This window comes from Falco rusticolus, chromosome 2 (genome assembly GCF_015220075.1).
Source record: "Falco rusticolus isolate bFalRus1 chromosome 2, bFalRus1.pri, whole genome shotgun sequence".
Classification (NCBI taxonomy): Eukaryota; Metazoa; Chordata; class Aves; order Falconiformes; family Falconidae; genus Falco; species Falco rusticolus.
Genome location: NC_051188.1, coordinates 115927386 through 115940156, shown reverse-complemented (window position 1 = coordinate 115940156; position 12771 = coordinate 115927386). Strand labels below are relative to the sequence as shown.

The 12771-nt window shown below is 37.7% G+C and overlaps 1 long non-coding RNA gene across 1 annotated transcript; it reads left to right on the top strand.

Moving 5' to 3' along the window:
- The first annotated feature begins 306 nt into the window (after positions 1 to 306).
- On the top strand, positions 307 to 10397 carry LOC119143471. Its single transcript, XR_005102717.1, has 3 exons — positions 307 to 419; positions 1910 to 1986; positions 10191 to 10397. It is a non-coding gene; the product is annotated as an uncharacterized LOC119143471 (long non-coding RNA).
- The last annotated feature ends 2374 nt before the right edge of the window (positions 10398 to 12771 follow it).

The window sequence follows — 12771 nt, the reverse complement described above, 5'->3', positions numbered from 1 at the left end:
CAATGGCTCTATTCAATCCCTCTTTTAATTTCCAGTGGAGAACTTAAAGGGGAACATAATGGTCATTTGTTGTTTTACTGACATCTTTTTGAAATCTTGAGTTTCTGTTCAGCTCTCCTCTTCAGCGAGCTTCGACTTGGGCCAGTGAAGACAGCACTGTTTTCCACCTGGGTAATGAAGACAGGCACAAGCTGTCTTCTTCAGATTACAACTGGAAGACTGCCATCAGTAGAAGCTCTTTTTCTTCGCCTCCCCCTCAGCTTCCTTTTTTTATTTTTTTTTCCTTAGTTCTGTGCAAAACCTCAAAATAATCTGAAGCAATGGGATCACAAGCCTTTCTGACTCTGAGACTACTCAATCAATAGGGCTTTGCATCGGGAAAGATGACAACTGGTGGCCACGTTCTTCGTGTCTGCTCAGTATGTGGCTTCTCAGTTGGGATAACTAGTAGAGGGTGGGACAGTTTAGATGCTTATAAATACTTCAGCAAACTGATAATAGGTCATTTCAACAAAAAAAGAAACACAGAATACTAAATGTTGGCAGATTTTCTATCAGATAAGAGTAGACTTTATTTAGTGGAAAAAAAAGATACTGATATTTTCCTTGAGAAAGACAGTTTAGTCCTATAGATCTGGTGATATCTTTAAAATTCTAGATTACCTATTTCATTGCATATACAGCAATTTTGTTCTTTATGAGCACTGACAGAGCAGCTGCATTTTACTACTTCCACAGAAAAGAAAAAAAAAAAAAAAAACAAAACAAACAACCAAACAGAAAAATCAGAATATATCGCTAGTTTGAGCTAAGACCTGGTTTCTAGTCATTTGACGCACATTTTTTATGGAAGTCTTGGTCAGCCTGTTCTTGGTCTGCTGCTAAAGTGAGTTTAGTGGCCACCAAACTCGTGGTTTAAAGTGGTGGTGAGTTTCCAGGACTCATTGCTTGAAAACACTTGGAATGCTTGCATTAAGAAGCTTCAGAATATGGTGTCACGGTGATCACTATCAGGCTTAGTCACACCACTTAGACCTAATAGCAGTGTCTGAGCGTAGCTCATCTGAATTGCAGGTCATAGATTCCTACTGTGCTATCTGATTTGCTTATTGATGCTTGTGTTTAAAAAAGTGATGCGGATAAATAATGCAGGAAGTAACATGAAAAAGAAGAAAGTAGGCTTTCCTCAGATTACCAGGTTTGCTGCTCTTTCCCTCAGTAAACTTCTATTTCATTCCCCCATTTTTTTAAATCAAGATAATGGTTGTAATGTGCTTTTAATTTTTTTTTAAAAGTCTTTATTTTAAAATTTGGATTTTCAGCTTTGCACTCCTATCAAATTTAGCCTTAGATATGAGAATTCAAAATATTAAAGGATACAGACCTTTAATGAATGTAAGTTATTTTTTATTATAACTTAATTTCCCAGATCATTTTGATGCTTCAAGGCAATGTTTGAGCAGCTGTGAAAAAAATTTGCATGTCCACAGAGTGCAATACTGTACACAGTACAGGCATCTGCAGGGAAAGCCAGCCTGGCTGCATGTACTTACAGCTCTGCTCAATTAAATAGGGTGTGTATCTATTCTGCAAAAATGTGCTGTTCCACAAATAACTTCAACAGCTTTCCAAGATAGATGAGTATCTAAAGAGATGACCTGTTTGCATATCTTTGGGCTTTGTGCCAAAGAAATTTGGATATGGCAAACCATCTAATATTTTTTACAATGCTTGGAAGGATAGAACGGCATCCAATTTGAGCAGTTGTTTGGAGGAAGGTGCCAAATTTTGTCTCAGTGACATAAAATACCTTAGCATGAAGAAAGAATGGTAATAAAACTGTAAGAGAAAGAGATAAACTGAGACTGTATCGACAGAAAAAAATGACATCTCTTTGTATTTACTGCAGGTGCTACATTTGACAACTCTCAGCCTCTCAAAGATGGTCTTTTTAAGACAATCTTTTCCTTAATTTACCTTAATTAGGTAAGTGGCATATCCTGTTCTGGACACACACATTTAATTTCATCAGTATGTCAAGCAGAGGCAAGGTGACTTTAATAAGAGACAGTAGAAAAATATAAAATGAACTACAGCTTTGGACTCTTAAATCTGCTTCTAACAGGCTGCCCAGCAAAATGAAAGTGCCCTAGAGCGAGCTGCTGAACAGTTTTAAGACACAGTGCAGGCTTTTTGCCCGGTTCCATTTAGCTGAGGTCACGGACACACATCTTCCCCCAGCCACAGCTGTTTGCTGACAGTCAGCCCTTTCTCAGCGAGGATCTTGCCCCTCGTTCCTTTCCGTGCGGTCACCACCGCAGCAGATCCAGGAGGTTATGTGAGCATTCTCCAGCACATTTCAATGAACACGAGCTGCATTAGTTTAAACGGTTGAAGGAGAAAGTTTTGCTAATATTGGCTAATTTCATTCATCAGCCTAGAAGGGAAGAGGAAGAAAGGCAGGAAGGAAAACCCTCCTTTTTCCAGAACAGTACCTCCACAGTCAGGTGTACCTATCCCCAGCAAGGGGTGCTCCTGGAGCCCCGCTGTAAATGCAGATATTCTCGTGTGTTCTATGTGGCAAGATTGAAGCACTGCCTGCATGCAGCAGTCATCACTAGGTTTCCCTATATTCTTCCCTTCTGCACTGGTTCTTATAGTAGTAACCGCAAAGCTTTTGAGGATGGCAAAAACCAATTACAGAGCCAAATGGTAGGAGAAAATAAAGCTAAAAGAGGTGAAATAACCAAACTGGCATTAAGAGATACAGGTAAAGATAGATCTAAAAATCAAATGCCCAGAATCACAGCTCAAGATCTTAACTGTTTGTCACAGCATTTTTCAGTTTTGCTGAGAGCGCATATGCCTTCACTGGGGAACTTCTACAGAGTAAACAGATGTAATTTCCTTTTGCATCAAATAAAACTAGAGACGAGCCCAAGAAAATGTAAATGACTTGACTAAAACCATACCCTGTGTCAGGGACAGAGTTAGAGTAGGAAAATAGGCGTTTCAACTCTTTGTAGCATTATTTTTTGGTGACTCTAAATTTCCCTAAACTCCTGTAAATCATGGTTTCTCCTGGACACTTTTGAGAAACAAAGAGCAGTAATTATTTTGAACTACTAAATTTATTTTATTCTAGCAGCTGAAACAGTTGGCTTACATCCACTTGCAATATTTCCAGCTTTGCTCCATTTATATTACCTTCTGTTTAATATACTTCTGACCATATTTTCCATAATTACCAAATGCCAGTAAAATTTCTGAAATTAATCTGGAAACCCATTTATTTTTTTCTTTTATTTAATATTACAACTTTGGGCTCTGCTAGTTGCTTAACATTGCTTCATTTTTGATAGGATGACAGAATATTTTTAAAGCACTATAGATACTGAATTTCTATTGTTCTTGCAGTAAGCATTATACATTTTAGTATTTAATAATGGGCACTGATTTTGATGACAGGAAACATTTTCCAAAAAAACTTTTTTCTATTTATCCTTATAGCTTTTTGAGAAAGAAAACTAAAACAAAGATGAAATGTACTGTGTATGGGAGACTCAAATGAGTGTGTCAATTTTTGTGTGGTCTTTTTTGGGTCCATGCTAAGTACGGTAATTCATTTTCTTTCAGAACATGATTTTGAACAACAGCATGCCATTAAATATCTGAGTCATCAAAAACAGGGAATAAAAATAATGACATTACCTTTATAAACACTATTGTCTTGGCAATTCACAGGTTATATTTGGGTTCTGGTGCATTCAGGATGTTCTAGATGGAGCTCAATTGAATGCATTTCAGTCTAATTCTCCTAAATATCTTCAGCAGTGAAAAAAACCTGAAGGCATGTTGATTTTGCTACACAAATGTGCTGAGGAACAGCTCTGCCTTTTGGCTTTGAGTAAAGAGAGTAAGTTTTGTTTGCAAAAGGACTACAAAGCCAGAAAATAGGAGTAGCGTAGCAAATAATGTTAATAAAAATGAGTGAAAGTGTGTCAAAGTAAAATTTAGAGCTATCATCTAAAGCTACATTAAAAAATAAATAGCATGCTACACTAATTATACTGGAAGTAGCAATAGAAATATTACTTCTTTGAAATATGACTCTGAAAAGTGTTTTTTAGAATGCTTAGTGAGCATTGAACACTTCGTGACTCTTTGAAACTTGCTCATCAGAGTGTCCGTGAATGATTTTAGTGTGCAAAGCAGTTGATCAAGCGATTGATCAAGCTTAGAGCTGATCTCTGGCATCCTATATCGTACGTACTTTGTTACAAACAAAATTATCTTGTGTAAAGCTGTGTGCTACCATGTCCAAAAGGCTTTCAATGCTTACCCAATCTTGCACATCTTTATTCTACACTGCAATTGAAAAGATAGATCATCCTTCTGACTCATCCAAACAGGGTATGTTTATCATCCAGAACTCTGCAAGCTCCAGTCCTTTTTCTGAGGCATTTCAGTGACACTACTATAAAGAAAAAAGGAAATAAAGTATGTGCACTCATTAACCAATTGTCAGCTAACAAATGGAATTTCTGCCATTTAGAGTTATGTGAAAAACAAAATAAAATCCAGGAACACAGAGGAAATTAAGATCTCCATCTTATTTTGGCAAACACATTACTACGTGCTCATATGCATTTTTTTCATTATTACATAGTGTAACAAAGGAACCATTGGAAAAGCCTGCTGTGCTTACAGTTTCAGCCTGCTTTTTTCTAACTTTGGAAGTTTCATAAAGCTTGAGCTATAAATTAGAGAGAGCTGGTAAATGATTCAAAGCAGTTCAGGTGATTATTGCTCATGTATCATAGAACAGTAACACACAACATTAGTTTGAATATTATCATGTATCATAATTGGCTAATCCCTTGTACTCTTCCCTTTCCTCTTTCTCCTTTCAATAAGCTATTCACATGTACTTCCTCATAAACTCTATCAGCTAATAATTAACACACTATAGAAATAAGGATCACATTTTGCATTCAAGTTTCATTTCCCATGAAATTTCATTTCTGATTTCTCATGAAGAAAATATAACTGTCGACACGGTGGGACACTGCAATATATATTTTTATTCCAGCGAGTGTGACACCTTTGATTATAGGAAGTCAAACATAAAGTCTTTGTGGCAAAAATTAATAGACCCTCCTGTTCCATTTCATCGAGAAGTTATTTCACCTTCAAGTGCACAGCAACCTTGCATGTTTGCAGAAAATATATGAAAGGAAGCAAAATGAAAAAAAAAAAATCTATCTGGGCAAAATTTCTTTCATCCAGCAGAGCTGCTTGAATGCCTCTTCAGCATTTACCTTTAACCAGAACAGATTGGAAATGTTAGCACCGCAGTAAACAGATGGTGTCAATAATGACTGATACCCATTGGAGCTCTATAAACACAGGCATATTCATAGCCTGTCAAGCAGCCCATATTGTAATCAAATGATAAAAGTTACCTACTGGAATAAAAAGTGTGAACAAGACCAAGCTGTTTTAGTGTTAGGGTGCCTGAAACTGGTTTCCTCATTGCACACTCTCCTGTTGTACCACCTTTTGTGGAAGTGAAGTTGATAGGGATCGGTTTTATTGCTTTTAATAATCATGTAACAGAAACATTAACGCACTAAGTGGCCAATTTCTCTGAATGTTTCTAAGCCTTTGAAGACTACCACTCCCAAATCCAAAGTTGTGTCCAAGCTGATGGACTACTGGATAAGTAGAAATTACGTGTTAGCATCGCTGCTTACATAATCATGCTTCTAATAAACAGGAGGGTACATAAACAGCATTGATGTTATTTGGCCCATTCTATTTACATCTCATTATAGCCTCATACTCTAGATGTCAGATTTTCATGCAGAAATCAAGAAACCTCTTTTTATGGAAACCTTCTAAGACCGTGCAACAAAAGAATCCATGGGAAGCCATTGCAGATGGTAGTACTGTGGAGTTCAGTTCATGCATGTCACTGAAGAAGTGCTATTTAACGAGGCAGTAGTTACTGAAATTGAACTTAAACAACGCAGTCATTTGAAAGCAGTTTGGGAAGGGCAACTACTGAGTGGAATTAACTTATTGATCCACCAGAATGTGTTTAAATACATTTTCTCATGTAGGGTTCTGATATTGTGACTGTTATGACAGGTCCTGATTGCTAAGTAAGATCTCTCGTCACAAGTTTATAGAAAAGCTACTCGTTATTTTGATCCAATTAAGATAGCGATTGCATAAAAGTCTATGAATAGAGTATGCTCAACGATTTCTGTTATTAACAGACTTCTGTAAAACTAACATATGCCTAGATTACCAGCACCACAGACAGTCTGGCTGCTTTATGTTTAAGAAAATTAACTTGTGTCAGCAGACAGACTCATTACATGGGACAAGATTATGGTATCCTAAGACAGGATATAGGGCAGCCTATATGTGTATGTGCATATGCGCCTGTCGAAGCTGTACTGCAATCAGGGATTTAACTGAGTTCAGATTTTCATGCAGAAGTAATACAGTAGAATGTATCTTGATACAGTTGAAAATGGAGACAGAAATTTGTTGCTAACTGATATCTAATTACTTACCGTTGAGTGCATTCTATTTAATAAGTACACAGACCAAGAATCTATGGACTAAGTCCTTCAGTATTCTTTGTTCTGTGAAAATCTGAGAACCTGTGTAAAACGAAAAGCCACCAAAAAAAGGAACTCAACACTTAAGTCTTAGTTCCCATTTTAAAAAGTCATTAAATAAAAGACACAGGACAATAGGGTATTCCAGACATTCAGATCAATTTACTTCCATAGTGAACACGTTAAGCTGAAGAGCTAAATTTTATGCTGAAGTGCCTTTATTCATATATTTAAATGAACACCATCTTTATTTTGAGCAGCCTCAACGATTTTATCTGCTGATTACCAAAATAATGTGATTTATATTAGAAAATAAGCATTGTCTGAAGCAGTGTTTATTTCTAAAGACATTTTTGTACAAACCTGCTATGCCATACTCCTGTTGTTTCTTTAATAGTCATATTTTTGAACTTCAGAAATACAGTCACTTATTGCTACTTGGTTATATACACTTCGTGCTATATGAAGTATTTAATGTTATTTATTTTTATTTGACAGAAAACAAGACAGGTCAAAAACTATAAAGATTTCAAGCTACTTGAACAATATGCTACATTGGAAAAAAGTTCATTCATTAATAATCCCAATGCAAAAATGGAATTTGAGAATGATCAGTCACTTCTCTGTTTTCTTCTCTACTTCCTGGTAGTATGAATTAGGTTTTATATAGCAATAGATTTCCTTTGTTCTTTACAGTAATGAAGAATTAAATAGAATACAGGTCGATACATAATAAGCATTCTCTGCCTTATCATTCCTCCAGGTATCTAAACACTATGTTTTTTTGAGTATCTCAGATGCTTTTCAACAATTTTCAGAAGCTTTGCTTATCCTTCTCATAAATTCCCAACATTCGGTAAAATTTCTCAGCAGCTAATGAGTCAAATATCTGTCATCTGGGCTTTTTAATCCCTTGATAACACAATTCTTGCCCTTTTTGTTTGAAAAAAAACACCACCAAACATGTCAATTTTATCCAAAGATTATGACAGCTTGCTATTGGACGGTCATTACAGTGATGAGTACGGTGATGAAGAACCTAGATGTCTGAAAAGGCACTGATGAACTAGACAAATGTAGGATATGAAACTGAACACAGCCTTGTAACAGACATTCGTCATTTATTTATTTATTTATTTATTTGGCTTGATAATTTCCCTTTATAATGTAGTAAAAGGCAGATATTTTTCAGATTTCATGCAGTTTCAGTACCAGTGGGGCATTGGGTACAACTAATTCCTTTGTCCACTGTTTTCCTCCATTTTCATCCAAGGCATAAATATGCGAATTCAGAATGTATACAATTTCCAATGCTACATATGAAATATTTTCATTGATTCATAGAATATTGTTAAGTATTTACTAATATGTCATCTGGTCTTACTAGATACTAAAAATTGTCATATGTATTCTGGATTTCTACTCCAGCTAAATCAATTATTAAAAAAAAAAAAAAGGAAAGGAAAAGCCCTATGTATGCTCATATCACTTAAGAGTCAATATTTAACAAAACATAAATTTGGTTTAGTATATATCAGGAAATGTAAGGATATATTATGCAGATCTCTTCAGTAATTGAATAGTCTTTGAGGAATAAGTAGAATTACCATTTTTCCAACTAAAATATCATAGTAGACCAACACAGTATCACATTAAAGGACTGAGCCAAAGAAATATTGTGTTCCTGAATGTACACATTAGTGCATACACAAACTGCAGATACGGTAGATTACTTTGAGCTGCAATATTCTAGAAGCTGACAACGAATTTGCGAAAAAAGCTCCTGCTATTGTGTATCAGCTAATCTCCACGGACAGACCAGAAATCACCTAAGTGGTGGTTCAGCAGTCTGGGTAAGCTTAGAGTCATTGGTACCAAATGCTTTTGGCTCAGAGTGAAATCAATGAAGAGGAAGCGTTTCCACGCTGAGATGCTGGTTTCTGTTTGTAGCAAGTGATGCATAGGTCAGTGACAGTTGCAAGCACAAGGTTTATATTCCCTTAAAACTGATTAAATATTTATTGTGGAAAAGTTTCATTACATTTTACATGCCTCTGACTGAGCTGGATCCATTCTAAGTGTTCTGCTCTTCCCGTTGCTTTCAAGCAAAAGGTTGGCCTCGGATGAATTCATCCATTTACGTAAGATCTTTCTGCACACCATTTCTTTTCTCTCCACTTTCTGGTCCCTGAGACTGCCAAATCCTGCCCTAGCAGAAATACTGGGATAGCAAGTACGAAGCGTGCCTTGCTGTTCTTACTCTTTCGAGGTTTTGACTGTTCCCTGTCACCTTCATCACTGTGAGTGATGATGTAATTTGTAGTTGTCTTCAGTCATGGCCCTCTCCCTCCTCCCATATCTTTCCTGCTTAACATTTAGGTTTGTACATGGCGCTGTAAATCAGTTCACTGTGGTTATTAGATTACAGATAACGATACACAGTGTTCCTTACAGCTTGCTTTGTTTTAATACTAGGGTTTGCTTTATATTTTTTCCTCCAGACATTTCACTGTGCACATATTGTACTCTCCTCAGTCCAGAATTTTGAAGTACAATGCTTTCATTCTTCATAAGAATTTTCAGAGTTTTATTTTGAACCTTGATATTTTGATAGTTCTTTATTCTGACAGCACAGACTGGAATAGGATGGTAGTCAGGGGAGAGGGAGGTACGTATCACTACAAAGTCAGTACATTTTCCAAGATCCCTTATGCTGAGGTTATGGCTGTCTCTAAATAGACTTGTCTAACCTCACATTCCTGTCAATCATTTGAAAGAAAAGATCTATGTTAATTTTTCATCCAGTCCCTAGGAAAAACCAGAAAAGACACCCTAACAAAATACATGTAGGAAACGGCACTCGTTTCTGCCACTTAAGCCTGAAAGGCATTGACAATCTATAGTTTTCAATTGTTTTTCTTCTTTCTGTGCAGTGGCAGGCCTTCTGTATGCAATAAGACAGATGTTTCCAGTTGGCGAAATTTTTTCCTCGGTGCAAGCCCACCAGCAAACAGAGATACACCTGGAATTAATGTGATTCATTATTCCTGAAAAAAGACAGAAGGGTCCCATAGTGAGATAATTCTGCTTCTGCAACTAAGGAATCATGAGCAGACGGCAACTGTTAAATTGCAAAGATTAAATTTCATCACCAAATAGAAAAGGAATTATTGTTGCTCCAGAGAATGGACAGCAAGAGCGGTCTTACCAAAAGCTAACAAGAAGTCACTTTTGTTTATCTTCTGTTCATTATACATGGCTACGGTAGGCATGGGGATTTTATTGTGTCTAGTCCCATACAGCAGATGACTACCACAGGCCAAAACCAACAAGGCCAAGGTGCTGCACAGCCTGCTGCTCTGATAAATCCCACACACCTCAATACTCACCTCTGTGTTTTAGCCCTTGGCAAATTAATACCTTGTGGTGTTGCATGCATACACATGCAGAGCACCCCTTTCTTCCTCAAACACAGGTCATTAAGTAAAGAGCTTCTACTATTTAATAATATTAAAATAAAATGTAAGCATATTTGTAACTGTTCTCCCATGGCAGTATAAGGGTAACGTTCCACGGGTGCCAACAGCTGACCCAAATCCATCTGAGGATCAGAGTGACTTCACATTAGCTGTATGGAAGAGCTCCAATTTGCCAAGGGCCTGAACTGGGAAAGACTGAAATAAGGTGAGCAAAGCTTTGGGAAGGAGTTACCTGAAGGTGAGCAGACTGAGGGGAAAGGGTACAGTTAGCATGGTAAACTTTTAAAAAGCTGCCTTGAAGTGGAGCCACCATTTCAGTAACCAACAACAAAGCACATCAGAGCCTATTACCATCACCATTTTCTGTGCACTGTGCAGGTAATACTTTTTGTAAAGTGATTTCTGAGTGAGCTTGTAGTTGCCAGAGGACACTGGGAAGTTATTGCTTTGCTTGTGTTTGACTGGGGCTGTTTTTTCCTTTAGTCTTGCTGGAGAGTTTCATGGGCTTGTTCTGTAAAACAGCATTCCTGTATAGCCTTCCAGGGGAAGCATGGGTGGTGTCTTCTGCTTATTTTCTTTCTGTCTATATCTTTCCTTTTAAAGGTTTCTCCAAGTGAAAAGCGTATCAAAAGCTGTCATATTATTTCTGTCTAATTCATTTCTGGCCCATATTTATGAATCCATGCTTTCTCACTAGAAAATAAATTGCAGAATCACTGAGCTAGCAAAACAGCCAGGAGCTGAAGGGAGGTGGGAGAAAAAAAAAAAAAAAAAAAAAAAAAAAAATCCAAAGCAAGGTTTAACTGAGATAGCGGTGACCTGTAAGTTGAAAAAGAAGAAATAAAGTGTATGCTTTCAAATAGTATGTTAGGAATCAAAGGCTCTGGATCGTCATATGGATGTGGTGCTGCTCAGCTATGGGCTCAGCACTTTTACGTGCAATCTTTTATCTACTAAGCCAAACCCATCCAACCACCTATTGGCAGTTCAGAGCTTCATCACCTACATACTAGTACAGATTATAGCATCCTAGTAAAGCCTTGTATGAACATGATGCAAACAAAGCTTCTGAAAGTAGTTTTCCTCCACCCGAGGAAAAGACAACTGAAAGAATTAGGTGATTTATGGGTATGATCTGCAATAACACTCAGTTATCCTATAGCTTTGCCATCTACAGCCCCCCATGGATGGCTGTACAAGCTGCCAGCTGTGCCTACAGCTAAGCAAGTTCTTCCTTCTCCCAATAATAAGTTACAAAACTCCCTGCTTGTTAGCTAACGCTAGTGAGTTAGGAGGCAAGCAGCTTTTGGAAGCTGAGGAAAACCACTGTTTCGAAAGAAGGGAGGGTTTAGGCAAAACGATGAAGAAGGAAAAGGAACAGAGAGCAGTTTTACTAAATTAGAGCAGAAACCTGGGAAGCTGTTATGCCGAGCTAAGGGCCAAGTCTGCTCCCACCTTCTCTCTCCCATGCTGTGTGCAAGGCACCGGCCCCACTCCTCTGTTTGGCTGAATGCTCTGAGCTGAGTTTCTGTATGCCCAGAGGAGTGGCAGCCCCACAAGCCAGGCTCCCAGTTCTGTTAACTGGGAGCTTCCAGCAGGCAAATTGACCTGCAGTGTAGCAGGACTGGGCAGCCTGTACCATGTGCAGGGCAGCACCAGGCTATATGATCTGCCCACAGCTGAAGGACCCACTTTGGAATAGCCAGTTGAAGCAAGTAATCACGGTTTACCTTCAATCGTAAATTAGGGAAAATTTCACTGTCTTTAACACAGTCATATTTTGGTGACTTCCACTCACAATCAACACAGGGTTAAGAGGTTTTCCTTTTGAAATGAACAGGGTGCTAAATATTTTCTGCAAAGAGTGACGGATGTTTACACGTGAATATTCTGTTTTTTCAGCTTACATATTGACAAGCCTCAGCACACAAAGACATATTGCATATTTGCCCACATTTAACAGACACTTGTTGTAGGCCCCGGTTGGCTCTGTGCATAATTCCCATTTCACACAGTCTCATTTTTCTTAACTACTCCCTCCTCCAGAACTTCAGGCCTGTTTTAACAGTGTTGCTAATCACTGCTTTCTGTAAAGACAGCATCTCCCAGAGGAATTTGAATTATGGGAAGAAGCAAACACTGCTACTTGGAAAACCGTGCAGAGAAGCAGAGTGATTTTTAAAATGATTACTGGTGATATCGAGTGTTGAGTAACTGCACTATTTATCATCTAAATTACTTTTATCGTGTACTCCAGGTCATTCACGAAGTCTAAATCTAATCCTGCTTTGTCTTTTATGTCTCAAACATGTGTAACTTAAAGTATGTGGTACTTTAATTTTTTTGGGTTTAGTCTGTTCTGCTTGGTGAAAGAAGTGGCTTTATCACAGGAAGGGAGCTTCTGAAAAGCAAACCAATATTTTGGTTCTTAGACAGTTATACCACCTTCACACCGAAATGCCGTGATGGTGTATGTTTGCAATTAGAGATGTTTAAACTATCTCAACTCTGTAATTCTCAAAATTTCAAGTTCCAAGACATGACCTTCCTCAAGTGAGATGTGAACCGAGCAGTTTGTGTAACACTCGTACCAAATCACAGAGTCATAGAACAGTTTCCGTACAAGTCTTCTGCTTGATAGGGATATGGTAGCCCCC